At 40.2% G+C, this 14,558-nt stretch overlaps 1 protein-coding gene across 4 annotated transcripts in view; it reads left to right on the top strand.

The window, feature by feature from the left end:
• EHHADH (enoyl-CoA hydratase and 3-hydroxyacyl CoA dehydrogenase) overlaps window positions 1-14,558 on the top strand; it is a 97,587-nt gene that overhangs the window by 67,725 nt on the left and 15,304 nt on the right. The window lies entirely within an intron of this gene.

The following is a 14,558-nucleotide window of genomic DNA, read 5'->3' as shown; positions in this document are numbered from 1 at the left end:
AGCTAATGGATGCTGGGCTTAATATCTAGGTGATGGGCTGATAGGTGCAGCAGATCACCATGGCACACGTTTATCTATGTAACAAACCTGCACATTCTGCACGTGTCCTGGAACTTAAAATAAAATTTAAGAAAAAATTAAAACTACCAAGCAGACAAACACTTCAGTAGATGGAAGACAGGCTTGCTAGTCTGTTGTGTTGCTATAGAGAAAAACCTGAGGAAACACCAAATGTTCTCACTCATAGGCAGGTGTTGAACAGTGAGAACACATGGACACAGGAAGGGGAACATCACACACTGGGGTCTGTTGGGGGATGGGGGGCTAGGGTAGGGATAGCAGAGGGTGGGGAGGTTGGGGAGGGATAACATTGGGAGAAATGCTTGATGTAGGTGATGGGGGGATGGAGGCAGCAAACCACCATGGCATGTGTGTACCTATGCAACAGTCCTGCAAGATCTGCACATGTGCCGCAGAATTTAAAGCATAATAAAAAAGAAATAGAAAAAAAAAAGAAAAAAAGGTTTAAATGGCTTACAGTTTTACAGGCTATACAAGCATGGAACCAGCATCTGCTCAGCTTCTGGTGAGGTCTCAGAGAGCTTTTCCCCGTGGTTGAAGGTGAACCAGGAATGGCCACATCATATGGCAAGACAGCAAGAGAGAGAAGTGTGGAGGTCCCAAACTCTTACACGAGCAGGCCTCTCATCAACTGAGTGAAAACTCTCTTATCACCAAGGGATGGTGCTAAACATTCCTGAGGGATCAGCTCCCAGGACCCAGTCACCTCCCACAAGGGATCATATTTCAACATGGGATTTGGAGGGGACAAACATCCAAACCATGTCACAGGCTCTATAATTTTCCACATAAAGCTGCGGGCCTTGAGAACTCTGTCTCAGCAAACTGAGCCATGTCCTGCTCTCAGGGGTTTCTTACTTTTTGGACTCGGGCTATTCCTTCCAGAGTTCTTTCAGCGGCACTCCTCGAGGTTTTTTTGTTTGTTTGTTTCTTTTTAACAGATTTCTTTTCAGTCTCTGGAGGTTGTCAGCTTTAAATGAGCGAGATGCAGAGGGTAAAGATTGCCAGAAAAAATAATTGTGAAGAGTGTTGGGTTACAGGCAAACAGAGTGCTGGTGTCCCGCTTGGTGGCAGGCAATGGCCCGGTGGCATTCAAAGGCATTCTTTTGAAGGAGTCATTCTTTTGTTGACCCTGGCAGAGACCAAACACTTTCCTGAAATAATCTTTCTTTTTTGTGGCTCTAGCCAGTTACTGTTTCAATGTGAAAGTAACAGCTTGAACTGGAGAGGTAAGGAACGATGGGGAGAAAATAATGGTGACCCCTAAAGAGAACCAGCGAGTCCTTGCCCAAATAGGAATAAATTTCCTACGATTTTTCTCTGCCTTTCAGGCAGCCTTCACCGTGTTTTCATCATTGTGCTTCCTGAGGGGCTTTTTGTTTTGTTAGAAGTCACTTGATAGTCACACAGCAAAGGCTATTTGCATTCGGAGGTCCCTAAATGATTCTTCGGTTTGCTAAAGATAGGCCCATGTCTGTCATTCACATTGTAGTTTTAGTTTGTAAAGGCCTCAGTTTCAACAGGAAGCTCTTTTCCTTAATTGATGTTCCTAGTTTCCGATTTGAGAATTACGTTACCTCAAGAAATAGATGAGGGTCGTGGTCTCATGGTCGAGGAGACCTGGATTCAGGTCTCAATCTTAACTACATTTATAAAATGATCTGGTTATAACTTTAATGTATTCACAATTTAAAATTAATTGTAAGCATTAAATTAAACATTTTTAATTTATAAAACTTATAAAATAACTGTTTAATCTCAGCGACATTACACAGTTTGTCCACTTGGTGGCACCCAAATATCGAGGCACCATTTGCTTTAACCCCATAATTCACCTTTTAACACTTCAGGGCTTTAGACAATTATGTATTACTATTTTAAATTATAAAGACTACATAGAAAAATGTAAAATTGTGATATAATAATGTTTAGACTATAAATGTACATGTGTTTGTAATTATACAGTATATAATTGTGTATGGAGTAATGATAGTTATATAGAGTATGTATGAATACAGACACAAACGGTAAGGAAATAAGCAAAAATCAAAGTGTTAGTTTTTCTCCAAAATTTCTTAAGTGAGCTTTGCTTTTGTTTTGTTTTATTCCCTGGCTTAGAATAAGTTAGTTTTCTCAAATATTTCTAAACTATTTTTGGTTTTGTTTTTATTTTTTCCCGTTTTATTGAGTGTAATTTCCACAAATAAAATCCATGCATTTTAAGTGTAGAGTTTGGTGAATTTTGGTAATTGTTTACAGTCGTGTGACCATTGCCACAATCAAGATACAGTTCTATCACTCTAAAAAGTATTCTCATACCCCTTTCCCATAAATTCTTTTTTCTGCCCCTTGGCCACAGGCAACCAGTGACCTACTTTCTGTCACAGTTTTATGTTTTTTTTAGAATTTCATCTGGATGGCCTCATGCAGATAGTATATAATCTTCTGTGACTGGCTTTACTTTGCATAATGTTTTTGAGAGCCATTCCTGTTGTTACATGCATTCGTATTTTGTTCCTCTTTATTGGTTTGTATTCCATAGTGTGGGTAAACTACAATTTGTTTATCCTTTATTGGCTGATGGACACAGGTTGTTTCCATTTGGGCCTACACAAGTCTTTGTAGACACAGTTTTTCCTTTTTCTTGGATAAATACCTGAGAATAGTATTGCGGGCTTGTAAAGTCAATGTATGCTTAACTCAAATGCTTTTTAAAATTTATTAATAAAAAATCATTAGTGATTTAAAAGACACTAATTTTTGTCAAGCAGATCAGAACAGATGGAAAAAATACAGTGAGACTGAGTTTAAATATGCTCTCACTAGACTGTAATACATCCTATCTAGAAGGCAAATTGGACCATCATGTATTGAGGCTTAAAATTACTCATACCTTTTGACTTAGTATTTCTATTCTTAGGAATTTACCATAGAGAAATAATCACATAAATACACGAAGATCTGTGTACAGTAATGCTCACTAAGGCTTTTGGTCATAAAATATTGGAAACAACTCAAATAATTAGTTTTGGAAGATTAATTACATAAAAACGATAATCTCAATGAACTAACTCCATTCGGCCATTACAACTTCCATTTTTAAAGAAAGTTGGAGAACTTGGAAAATTGCTTACATGTAATATGGAGAAGAAAACAGCCAGATAGAAAATTTCACAAGTACGTGTGTGTGTGTGTGTTCTTATACACATTTGCATAAGGAAAAATTATAAGGCGATATAACAAGTCTTCAATAGTGGTTGTACTTGGGTGGTAGGTAATCAAGACTCCTGATGTGAAAAAAAAATTATCTTTTCATAATATCTGAGTCATTAAATTTACCCAAAGGGAAAAGGGATGCCTTTGGGAGGCCAGTGTGGAAAGGGTGCAGTCTGATAGAGAAATGGGCTGGGGACTGGAGGTCAGAATTTGATATAGTGGTCTCAACCTTAGCCACGTGAACCTTAACAGATCACCTCTGGAGCTTTATGTTATTTATTGGTAAAAGAAAGGGTTCGACAAAATTAGCTGGTTTCAAATCACGTTCTGAAACCTCACAGGCTACTGTGGTTGGGTGCCTAGTTATTTGTCCTTGCAACAACTCAAGCAAGGTTTTGGGGTATAATGTCTGTTTTGGGGTTCAGTGACTAGAATCCCATGGAAACCCTAGGACTTTACTATTTTTTTCTTTTTTAAATGAGTTCCACTGTTTGAAATCCTATGATTTCTTGGTGCTGCTTTGTCATAGACAAACGCGAGAGATCAAGGTAGAGAAAAAGACAGATCAACCAAGGATTAACTCAGAATCTTCTCTATGTTTGCCATTTATTCTCCCATCAAGTTTGTAGTTTAACGAGGCCTGATACTTTGCCTTTCAATTTCATTCGAGGTCTTGTGCCTGTCTCTTCTTTTTGTGTTTTCCCACTTTCCTCTTTCTTCTCTTTATTTTTCATTTTTCATTTTTTTTTTTTTGAGACAGAATTTTGCTCTTGTTGCCCAGGCTGGAGTGCAATGACATGACCTCAGCTCACTGCAACCTCCATCTCTTCAGTTCAAACGATTCTCCTGCCTCAGCCTCTGGAGTAGCTGGGATTACAAATGTGTGCCACCATGCCTGGCTAATTCTTTTTGTATTTTTAGTAGAACGGGGGTTTCACCATGTTGGCCAGGCTGGTCTTGAACTCCTGACCTCAGGTGATCCACCCACCTCCACCTCCCAGAGTGCGGGGTCACAGTCGTAAGCCACCACGCCCAGCCTGTTTGTCTTAAATATAGCTGTTAGTGTGTGGTCATTTGGCAGAACCAAATTGATGGATTAACTTGAAGGAAAGTTTCCACAAAAATTCAATGTTAATTACATTAAATATATATGCATTTATTAGAAATCTATAGTTATGGAAAGCTAGAGAAAGTGTCTTGATCTAGAGCCATGGTCTTCAAACTTTACTGTGCATCAAAATTGCTTCTTGGTTGGCTTGTTAAAACAGTTCACAGGGCCCCACTCATTGCTTTCTGATTCATTAAATCTGGGGTGGGGCCCAAGATTTTGTGTCTCTAATAAACATGCTTAGGTGATGTTGATGCTGTGTTCTGGGGACCACACTTTGGGAGAAGAAGGGTAAGAAAGGAGATAATTTTTGCTGGTTTTGATTTTTTTTTTACACCTGAATACAAACACTACCTATAGTCTTAAAGATATTTTTGTAAATTAATTTTGAAAGGCATGGTTGAAATACATACAGATATGGTTGCATGACCTTGTGAATACACTGAAAAACAGTGAAGTGTATACTTTAAAGTGGTGGCTTTTTTTGTATGCAAAGTCTATCTCTGTTTTAGAAATATATGTAAAATGTTGGTGTTCTTTTCCCATTTGTAACAATATTCCAATTATTCAGCCTATTCTCCCACTGCTCAAATGTTTGCTTTAAAAAAAAAAATGCAAGAAGAAGATGCAGAACGTTTATTTAGTTTTTACTTCTTACAGGAAAGGAGGGAGGAAAGGGAATTTCCAATGGTCAATGTTCCAGTCAGCACTTTTGGAGCCAATTATGGGTGGGAAGGGCGTGTAGAAGGTTAACCTACCTAAAAACACAATTCGGGACTTAGCTGCACATTTCTCTGCAAACTTAACACTGTATCCTGGCGAGTTGACTGTGGAAGTTCATTAGCTTTATGCATCTTAATGCTCGTATTCCATGAAGCCTCCCAGACTACTGCAGTGCAATGGATTTAGCAGTGCCATGCAGAATTACTTGGCCAAACCAGATTGCTTTGGCTAAACTAGGGAGGGGAGGATCCTGTCAAATGCTCTTTCTTGCACATGCATGAGGCTAGCAGCGCATATTTCTACCATGAAGCTGAATGTGTGTGCTGTTATTCAAAGACCAAAGACCAAGAGACTACAGGCTCGCTCGCTCTCTCTCTCTCTCTCTCTCTCTCTCTCTCTCTCTCTCTCCCCCTTCCCCAGCTGGAATGGGAACAGGGAATTATCTAACTGGAGGTCTCAATTCAGGAACTTCACGCTCCGTTTTTGTCTCTGTAATGAAGCCTGGTCCCGTTCCTGTGGCTGGGCTGGGCTGTGTTAGCCATTTTTAACAATTCTAATTCTGCCTAAAGACCTTGGTCTATTTGTTCTTTTGGATTTTGTGGCTTTTAAAAAATCTTAGTGGTTTTATTTGTCTTTCTCTTCATGTTACCTCCTGTTCTTTGTAATTTATTTTTACCCTCTGTGAACAGTTATATGAACATGTTTCAAAAGAGCAGAGTGACCTGTCTTTCATAGGAGGCCTACGCACATGTCTAAATTGAGCTTCCTTTTTACTTGCTAGACAAGTTCTGTGGGTCACCTTCTTGGAGCCTGTTAATGTGCGGTTGTTCTGTCTGTCCTTTGCAAAGCTTCTGTGATGGACACAGCTTTCTGTTTATCAGGGTTAGAGGGAGAGAGAGAGAGATTCTTTTATGTCTGTGAAAACGATTTCTGTGAACTGCATGTTAAGCCTCTCTTTAGCCTAGGCAGAGAAAATCTTTTCCTGTCATTACAGCAGAAGGAAGAAGGAAAAGTGATCATCTCCTTTTCTTCCTTCAGAAACGTGACCTTTTTTTTTTTTTTTTTTACCAAAATTGCTGTAGAATACCTCATAGAATTCAGAAAAAAATGTGAATGGGTCAAGGAAAGAATTCAATTAATAGTATATTTGAATCACTAATTAGTTTCTTTCCTCCCCATTTCCCTGTGCAGCTAATGCTGCTGCTGGCATGCTGACACTTGCCTCTCTTATTATGTAGGTACTGCTGAGTGACTTGGAAACTACCAGGTGTACAAGAAATACACCCTGAAAACAGCCATACCTATAGACCCAAAGGAGAAATTCTGAATATCTTATAACAGAAGTTGTAAGCTAATAGCATCCTTAGTTTTAGCTGCAGCAAGAAAGAGATAGGAAATTGAGCAGGGAGAAACCATCTATGCTTACGCTTAGATCCGACATTTTCCAGTGGGTAAGCTTGGCTTGGCCGTAGGGCTGGTCTAGACGAGAGCCTTGGATAGCTCCCAAAATGCCCATATGCAGCCTGCAAGGTCTTCAGTGCCCCCAGGATAATAGGATTATGCTGATCAGAAATAATTACTGCACACCATTAAGCAGGCTTTTTTTATTTTCACTTCAGTTTTGTCCTCTCCTCTCTTTTTTTCCCCCTTCTTTTCAATCTCTGGCCTAAAACAAAATTGCCAGAAACTACAGCTGTCCTTGATTCAGTGGCGGACAGCACTCTTTGCTCTTGGACTTCCCAGAGACTGTACCTTAAAATCAACTTTTGACCTTTTCAAGAATAGTCTTACTAGGCCCACCTCTAAAGATTCTTAACTGAATCTATGCTGGGGCATGGCATGACCTTTCTTAAAAAATGCAACAGTTGATTTTGAGGTATGACGTGGATATCTGAACTTCTTAAATCTTCAAATAAATCTGATGTCTGCTATGATGTTGAGAAGCACCTCCAGCAATGCTGGGAACAGAGGTAGCATCACAAAACAGAAATCCAGCTCCAAGATATTCCTGACCCTGTCAATGCCCTGTTACGCGGCGTAGATTGCCCCGGCCGCGTGTTCGCGCCCCAGCACCGGCGGCCCAGCCCGCCTTCCTCCTCCTCTCCGGCCGCGTGTTCGCGCCCCAGCATCAGCAGCCCAGCCCGCCTTCCTCCTCCTCTCCGGCCGCGTGTTCGCGCCCCAGCACCGCCTTCCTCCTCCTCTCCGGCCGCGTGTTCGCGCCCCAGCATCAGCAGCCCAGCCCACCTTCCTCCTCCTCTTGCGCCTCCATACTCTTGTCTGGCCCCTTTTCTCCCTGTTGTCCATTCCTGTCTTCGTTTTAGGCCGCTGGCAAATTGAATCATCTGTAGACCCTGGAGGGGTCCCCATTCTTCTCTGCTGGGTGTGCTTTTCCGTAAGTTGAGGACTGGGCTAACTCTTTGGGTAACTGAGTAAGTAATTGGTGGACCTATTGGATACAGTTCATGTTTTTTCAAAGTAGCAGGGTGAGGGACCACATGCCTTTAACCACTGTCTTCTTTCCATTCCTGAATCCTGTTCTTAACATCATTTGGGAAATCATTAATTGAGAAACTCATTCTTTCCAACATTACTTACTAATCAAGCATTAAGAAAATATTCCTTTTTCTTTGGTTAAAAAAGGAGGTTGAGATGATACAATATATCTGTATTACACTGAGGTTAGGTGTTCTCTTTCCGGGTCCGCAAGGGGGCGTAGTTTTAAGGGCAAGAACATCCCAGCGCCATGCCCTCCTCCCATCTCTCTCCATCCGGGAGATTTAACGGTTTCTGTTTCTCTCTCTCTCTCTCTCTCTCTCTCTCTCTCTCTCTCTCTCTCTCTCTCTCTCTCTCTCTCTCCCCCCCTCCCCCTCTCCCTCTCCCCCCACCCCGGAAGTTTTCTCTCTTCTTCTCCTTTTTTTTCCTTTCTCCACCTAAAATAAATTCACTTTCTGCAAAAACTCTGTTTGGGGTCCGGTATTTACATTGCGAGCACACCTGGTCCCCTCTCTCATTCTTGAGAGAGCAGGAGACCAAAAACCTTGAAGAAACGTCCTCTTAGGGGAGCTAAGGGCTCCCCTGAACCCCTGAAACCCAACATTACCATATGCTACAATATATCTATATTACCATGTGCACATGATTACTTCCAAATCTTACTTAACTTTCCCTTGGACGCACTTAACACACCAAAGCCAGATGGAGTCATGCTCATATGTCTTTTTATGGTGAAATTGCTCTGGTATAAGCCCTGGTAGGTTGTCTGTCTAAATAACTAAGATGTACATTTTTGATAGAATGGTTTTGTTTTTTAAGAGATGCTAGTATATTTTAGAAAACAACTTCTGGTATAGCTGAAGTTTTGGTAACTATAAGTTGTTATGAATTTATGAAAACTTTGGAATCATTCTGTAAAGTTATTTTTTTAAATAGTACCATAAGGACTCTTATTAAAATTTCATGTGTAATACATATGGAAAATATTGATAGTTTTATGCTATTAAATATTTATATCCAGGAGCATGGGGCTTTTCTGTTTTTATTAAGGTCTTATTTTATGTTCTTCAATAAAATGTGATAGTTATCTTCTGAAAGGTCTTGTACCTTTCCTGATAAATTCATTTCTAGATATGCTTTAACAGCTTTAATGAGGCATGATTTGCCTTATAGAGTTGTGCAGCCGTCCCCATAAATCAATTTTAAGACTTGTGCACTACCACAAAAAGTTTATTTATGTCCATTACAGCTAACTTCCACTCACATCCCAGCCCTGGGCAGCCACCGATCTTTCTGTCTCTATAGATTTGCATTTTTTGGACATTGGATCTAAATGGCATCATACAATATGTAACGTTTTTGCATCTGTCTTCTTTTGGTTAGAGTAATGTTACTGAGGCTCATCTGTATCGTAGCATGTATCAACAGTTTGATCCTTTTTATTGCTGAGTAATATTCTATTGTATGGCTCTATCACACGTTCTTTACTCATTCAACAGTTGATGGATGTTTGCATTGTTTCCAGTTTTTGCTGTTTTACATAATGCTGCCGTGAATATTTGTGGACAAGATTTTTTTTTCTGGCATATGCTTTCATTTCTCTTGTGCAGAGTCCTGGGAGCAAAATTGCTGGGTTGGACAATAAGTTTATGTTTATCTTTTTAAGAAACAAACTGTTTTTCAGAGCAATGTGCTGTTTTTCACTCTCAGAAGCAATGTATGAGGCTTCCAGTTTCTCTACATCATCACCAACATTCAATAGTGATGTCTTTTTATTACAGTCGTTCTAGTTAGTCTAACTGCATAACGAATGACCCCAAAACTTAGTGGCTTAAAATCAAACATTTATTCCACAATTTCTGTGGGTCCAGAATCCAAGTGTCCTGGGTCCTCTGGCTTTCAGATTTCAAACAAAGCTACAATCAAAGTGTTGGCTGTGGCTGCAGTTATGTCAGGGCTGATTGGGAGTGAGGGGGAGAATCTGCTTTCAGACTCACTCAAGCGGTTGCTGGTGGCATCCTGTTCCTTATGGGCTGTTGTACTGAGGGCCTCCGTTTCTCGCTGACTGTGGGCTGAAAGCCTCCCTCAGTTCTCTGCCACATGGGCTTCACCATAGGGTGGCTCACAACAGGGCAGCTGGCTTCCATCAGAGTGACCAATTTGAGAGAGCAAGAAAGTATGAGCAAGACTGAAGCCAGAGTCCTTCTGTAACCTAATCTAGAAATGACAGCCCATATTTGTTGTGGTTTTAATTTGCATTTCCTTAGTGACTAATAATGTCAAGCATCTTTTCTTGTGCATATTAGCCATTCATACATGCTCCTTGATGAAATATCTGCTCAAGTTTTTGCCCATTTAGGAAATTACATTGTTTGCCTAATTACTGAGTCATAAGAGTCTATTATATATTCTGGAAACAAGTTATTTATTTGATATTTGATGGGCCAGTAGTATTCATTTTCTATTGCTGTGATGACAAATGACCACAGGCTTAGCATTTAAATCATACGAAATTATTTTCTTACAGTTCTGTAGCCTAGAAGTATTGTAGAAGCCTCCTTGGGCTAAAATCCAGGTGTCAGCTGGTGCACTCTTTTCTGGAGGCTCTAGGGGAGAAACTGTTTCCTGCTCATTTGGGTTGTTGGCAGAAGTCAGTACTTTGCATTGTAGGATCAGAGTCCCCATGTTCTTGCTTGCAAACTTGCGACCTTGTAAACCGAAGGTCAACCCTAGCCTCTAGAGAATACTGCATTCTTTAGTTCCTGGTCTCTTTCCCTCACATTCAAAGCTCCATCAGGGACAACAGGTCGAGTTCTTTTCATGTTGCATTTCTCTAACCCTTCTTCAATGTTGAATCCCCCTCACCACAGGCAGAATAGGTTCTCTGCTTTTAAGGACTCATATGACTAGATTGTACTCACTCAGATAATGCAGGGTAATATCCCCATCTCAAGGTCTTTTTTTTTTTTTTTTTTTTTTGAGATGGGGTCTCACTCTGTCATGTAACCTCGGCTCACTGCAGCCTCTCAGGCTCAAGCTATTCTCTCACCTCAGCCTCCAGAGTAGCTGGGACCACGGGGTGTGCCATCATGCCCGGCTAATTGTTTTGTATTTTTGGTAGAGATGGAGTTTCACCACATTGCCCAGGTTGGTCTTGACCTCCTGAGCTCAAGCGATCTTCCTGCCTCAGCCTCCCGAGTACTGGGATTACAGGCATGAGCTATTGTGCCCAGCCATGGTCTTTTTTTTTTTTTTAGTAGGTAATATCTTTTTTTTTTTTTTTGAAGAAAAAAAAAAGGAAGAAGGAGAGAAAGAAAAAAAAGAATGAAGAAGAGGAAGAAAAAGGAAGAGAAAGAGGGAGAGAGAATGGGAGTATTGCTTTATTACCCAGGCTAGAATGCAGTCTAAAAATGGTAATTGAAAACCTCTTTTATGCCAATAATTGTGCTTAGCAATGGAGACAGGAAGGAATAAGGGAAGAAAATAACAAACAAGCAGCCAACCAATATTTCATTTAAACCTATGAAATGCTATGCAATTACTGAGGAGTGATTTACTTCCAATTATGTAGTCACTTTTGGAATAGGTGTGATATGGTACTGATAAGAATGTGTGTTTTGTATATTTGAAGTGGAGAGTTCTAGAAATGTTTATTAAGTTTACTTGTTCTGGGTCTGAATTCAAGTCCTGGATGTCCTTGTTAATTTTCTATCTCGTTGATCAGTTGAATATTGACAATGTGATGTTACAGTCTCCCACTATTATTGTGTGGGAGGCTAAGTCTCTTTATAAGTCATTAAGAACTTGTCTTATGTATCTGGGTGCTCCTGTATTGGGTGCGTGTCTATTTAGGAATGTCCTTCTTTGCCTCTTTTGATCTTTGTTGCTTTAAAGTCTATTTTATCAGAGGTGAGAATTGCAACTCCTGCTTTTTATTTATTTATTTATTTTTGCTCTCCATTTGGTTGGTAAATCTTCCTCCGTCCCTTTGTTTTGAGTCTTTGTGTGTCGTTGCATGTGAGATGGGTCTGGATACAGCATACCGATGGGTTTTAGCTTTTCATCCAGTTAATAATATATATGAGTTTAATACTGCCATTTGATGCTAGCTGGCTGTTTTGCCCATTAGTTGATGTAAGTTCTTCATTATGTTAATGCTGTTTACTTTTTTGATATATTTTTGGAATATTTTTGGAAAGGCTGATACTGGTTGTTCCTTTATATGTGTAGTGCTTCTTTCAGAAGCTCTTGTAAAGCAGGTCTGGTGATGGTGAAATCTCTAAGTACTTGCTTGTTCGCAAAAGATTTTATTTTTCTTTAGCTTTTGAAGCTTAGTTTGGCTGGATATGAAATTCTGGGTTGAAAGTTCTTTTCTTTAAGGATGTTGAATATTGGCCCTCACTCTTTTCTGGCTTGTAGGGTTTCTGCTGAGAGATCTGCTGTAAGTCTGATAGGTTTCCCTTTGTGGGTAACCTGACCTTTCTCTCTGGCTGCTCTTAGTATTTTCTCCTTTATTTCAACCCTAATGAATCTGATGATTATGTGCCTTGGGGTTGGTCTTCTTGAGGAATATCTTTGTGGTGTACTCTGTATTACCTGGAGTTGAATATTGTCCTGCCTTACTAGGTTGGGAAAGTTTTCCTGAATAATATCCTGAAGAGTATTTTCCAACTTGGATTCATTCTCTTCGTCACATTCAGGTACACCTATCAAATGTAGATTAGGTCTTTTCACATAGTCCCATATTTCTTGGAGACTTTGCTCATTCCTTTTTATCCTTTTTTTCTCTAATCTTGACTTCTAGTTTTATTTCATTAAGTTGGTCTTCGACCTCTGATATCCTTTCTTCTGCTTGATCAATTTGACTGTTAAAACTTGTGCATACTTCGCGAAGTTCTCGTGTTGTGTTTTTCAGCTCCATTAATTCACTTATATTCCTCTCTAAATTGTCTATTCTCGTTAGGATTTCATCAAACCTTTTTTCAGAGTTCTTAGTTTCTTTGCATTGGGTTAGAACAAGTTCTTCTAATTCACAGAAGTTTCTTATCATCCACCTTCTGAAGCCTACTTCTGTTAATGGAACGCACTCGTTCTCCATCAGGCCTTGTTCCATTGCTGATGAGGAAGCTGTGATCCCCTGTAGAGGGAGAGGCATTCTGATTTTGGGTATTCTCAGCCTTTTTACGCTGGTTTCTTCCCATCATTGTAAATTTATCCACCTGTTGTCTTTGTGATTACTGACTTTCAAATTAGGTCTCTGAGTGGACATCCAACTTGTTGATTCCCAGCGCTGAAATCTGAGCAATCCACTGTGCCGGCCAAAACAGCGGTGTCAAGATTGATGGTGCTTTTCTGCCCGGGAATCTCCGGTCTAGCTCACTTCTTGAGTCTGTCCTTCAATCAGCTGAATAGGCGACTCTGTCTTCCCAGAGCTCCAAACAACATCAGCCAAAAGGGGACCCAGTCCCGCTCACTCTGCACCAAGAACTACCATGCCGAGGCACCGGCAAAACCGCCGCGCCGGCCACAAGTGTCGTGCTGGCGACCCGTGGGGCTCCTCCGCTGGGAATCTCCTGGTCCGTGAACAACAAAAATTCGTCTGAAAGTGTGGCTTCCTCTCGTTCTCTGCACTTTCACTGAGAGCTACAATCTCGAGCTGCTAGTGATCAGCCATCTTGGATCTCTCTCACCAAGGTCTTTAATCTTAATCTCACCTATAAATCTCTTTACCATGTGAGGTATTATCTTCACAGGTTCTGAGAATTAAGACATGAACATTTGGTGGGAAGCATTATTCTGACTACCACACAAATATTTTCTCCTAGTTTATGGCTTGTCATTTCATTTTCTTAATGATATCCTTTGAAGAACAAAAGTCTTTAATTTTTATGAAGTCTGATTTCTTGTTTCTTTTATATGTTATGCTTTGGGTGTTGTATCCAAGAATACTTTGCCTAACCCCAAGGTTCTGAGAAAATTTAATATTTTCTTCTAGGAATTTTTGTAGTATTAGTTCTTCAATTTAGATTTGTGATCCATTTTCAGTTGATTTTTATGTATGGCACTAGGTAGGGACCTGAGTTTTGTTTTTTTTTTATTGCATTTTAGGTTTTGGGGTACATGTGAAAAACATGCAAGATTGTTGTATAGGTGCATATGTGGCAGTGTGATTTGCTGCCTTCCTCCCCTTCACCTATATGTGGCATTTCTCCCCATGCTATCTCTCCCCAACTCCCCACCCCCCGCTGTCCCCCCCACTCCCCAAAACAGACCCCAGTGTATAGTGCTCCCCTCCCTGTGTCCATGTGTTCCCATTGTTCAACATCCATCTATGAGTGAGAACATGCGAAGGATATGAACAGATACTATACAAAAGAAGACATACATGAGGCCAACAAGCATATGAAAAAATGCTCATCATCACTGGTCATTAGAGAAATGCAAATCAAAACTACATTGAGATACCATCTCATGCCAGTTAGAATGGCGATCATTAAGAAATCTGGAGACAACAGATGCTGGAGAGGATGTGGAGAAATAGGAACACTTTTACACAGTTGGTGGGAGTGTAAATTAGTTCAACCACTGTGGAAGACAGTATGGTGATTCCTCAAGGACCTAGAAATAGAAATACCATTTGACCCAGCAATCCCATTACTGGGTATATATCCAAAGGATTATAAATCATTCTACTATAAGGACACATGCACACGAATGTTCATTGCAGCACTGTTTACAATAGCAAAGACCTGGAACCAACCCAAATGCCCATGGATGATAGACTGGACAGGAAAAATGTGGCACATATACACCATGGAATATTATGCAGCCATCAAAAACGATGAGTTCACGTCCTTTGTAGGGACATGGAGTTTTGTTTTTTTGTTTGCTTTTGGCATATGGATATCCAGTTATCCCACCACCATTTGTTGAAAGA

Source organism: Aotus nancymaae, unplaced genomic scaffold, assembly GCF_030222135.1.
Source record: "Aotus nancymaae isolate 86718 unplaced genomic scaffold, 86718_ANA_hifiasm-v0.15.2.pri h1tg000067l, whole genome shotgun sequence".
NCBI lineage: Eukaryota > Metazoa > Chordata > Mammalia > Primates > Aotidae > Aotus > Aotus nancymaae.
Note: the sequence above shows the minus strand (reverse complement) of the source record. Positions and strands in the feature narration are given on the sequence as shown.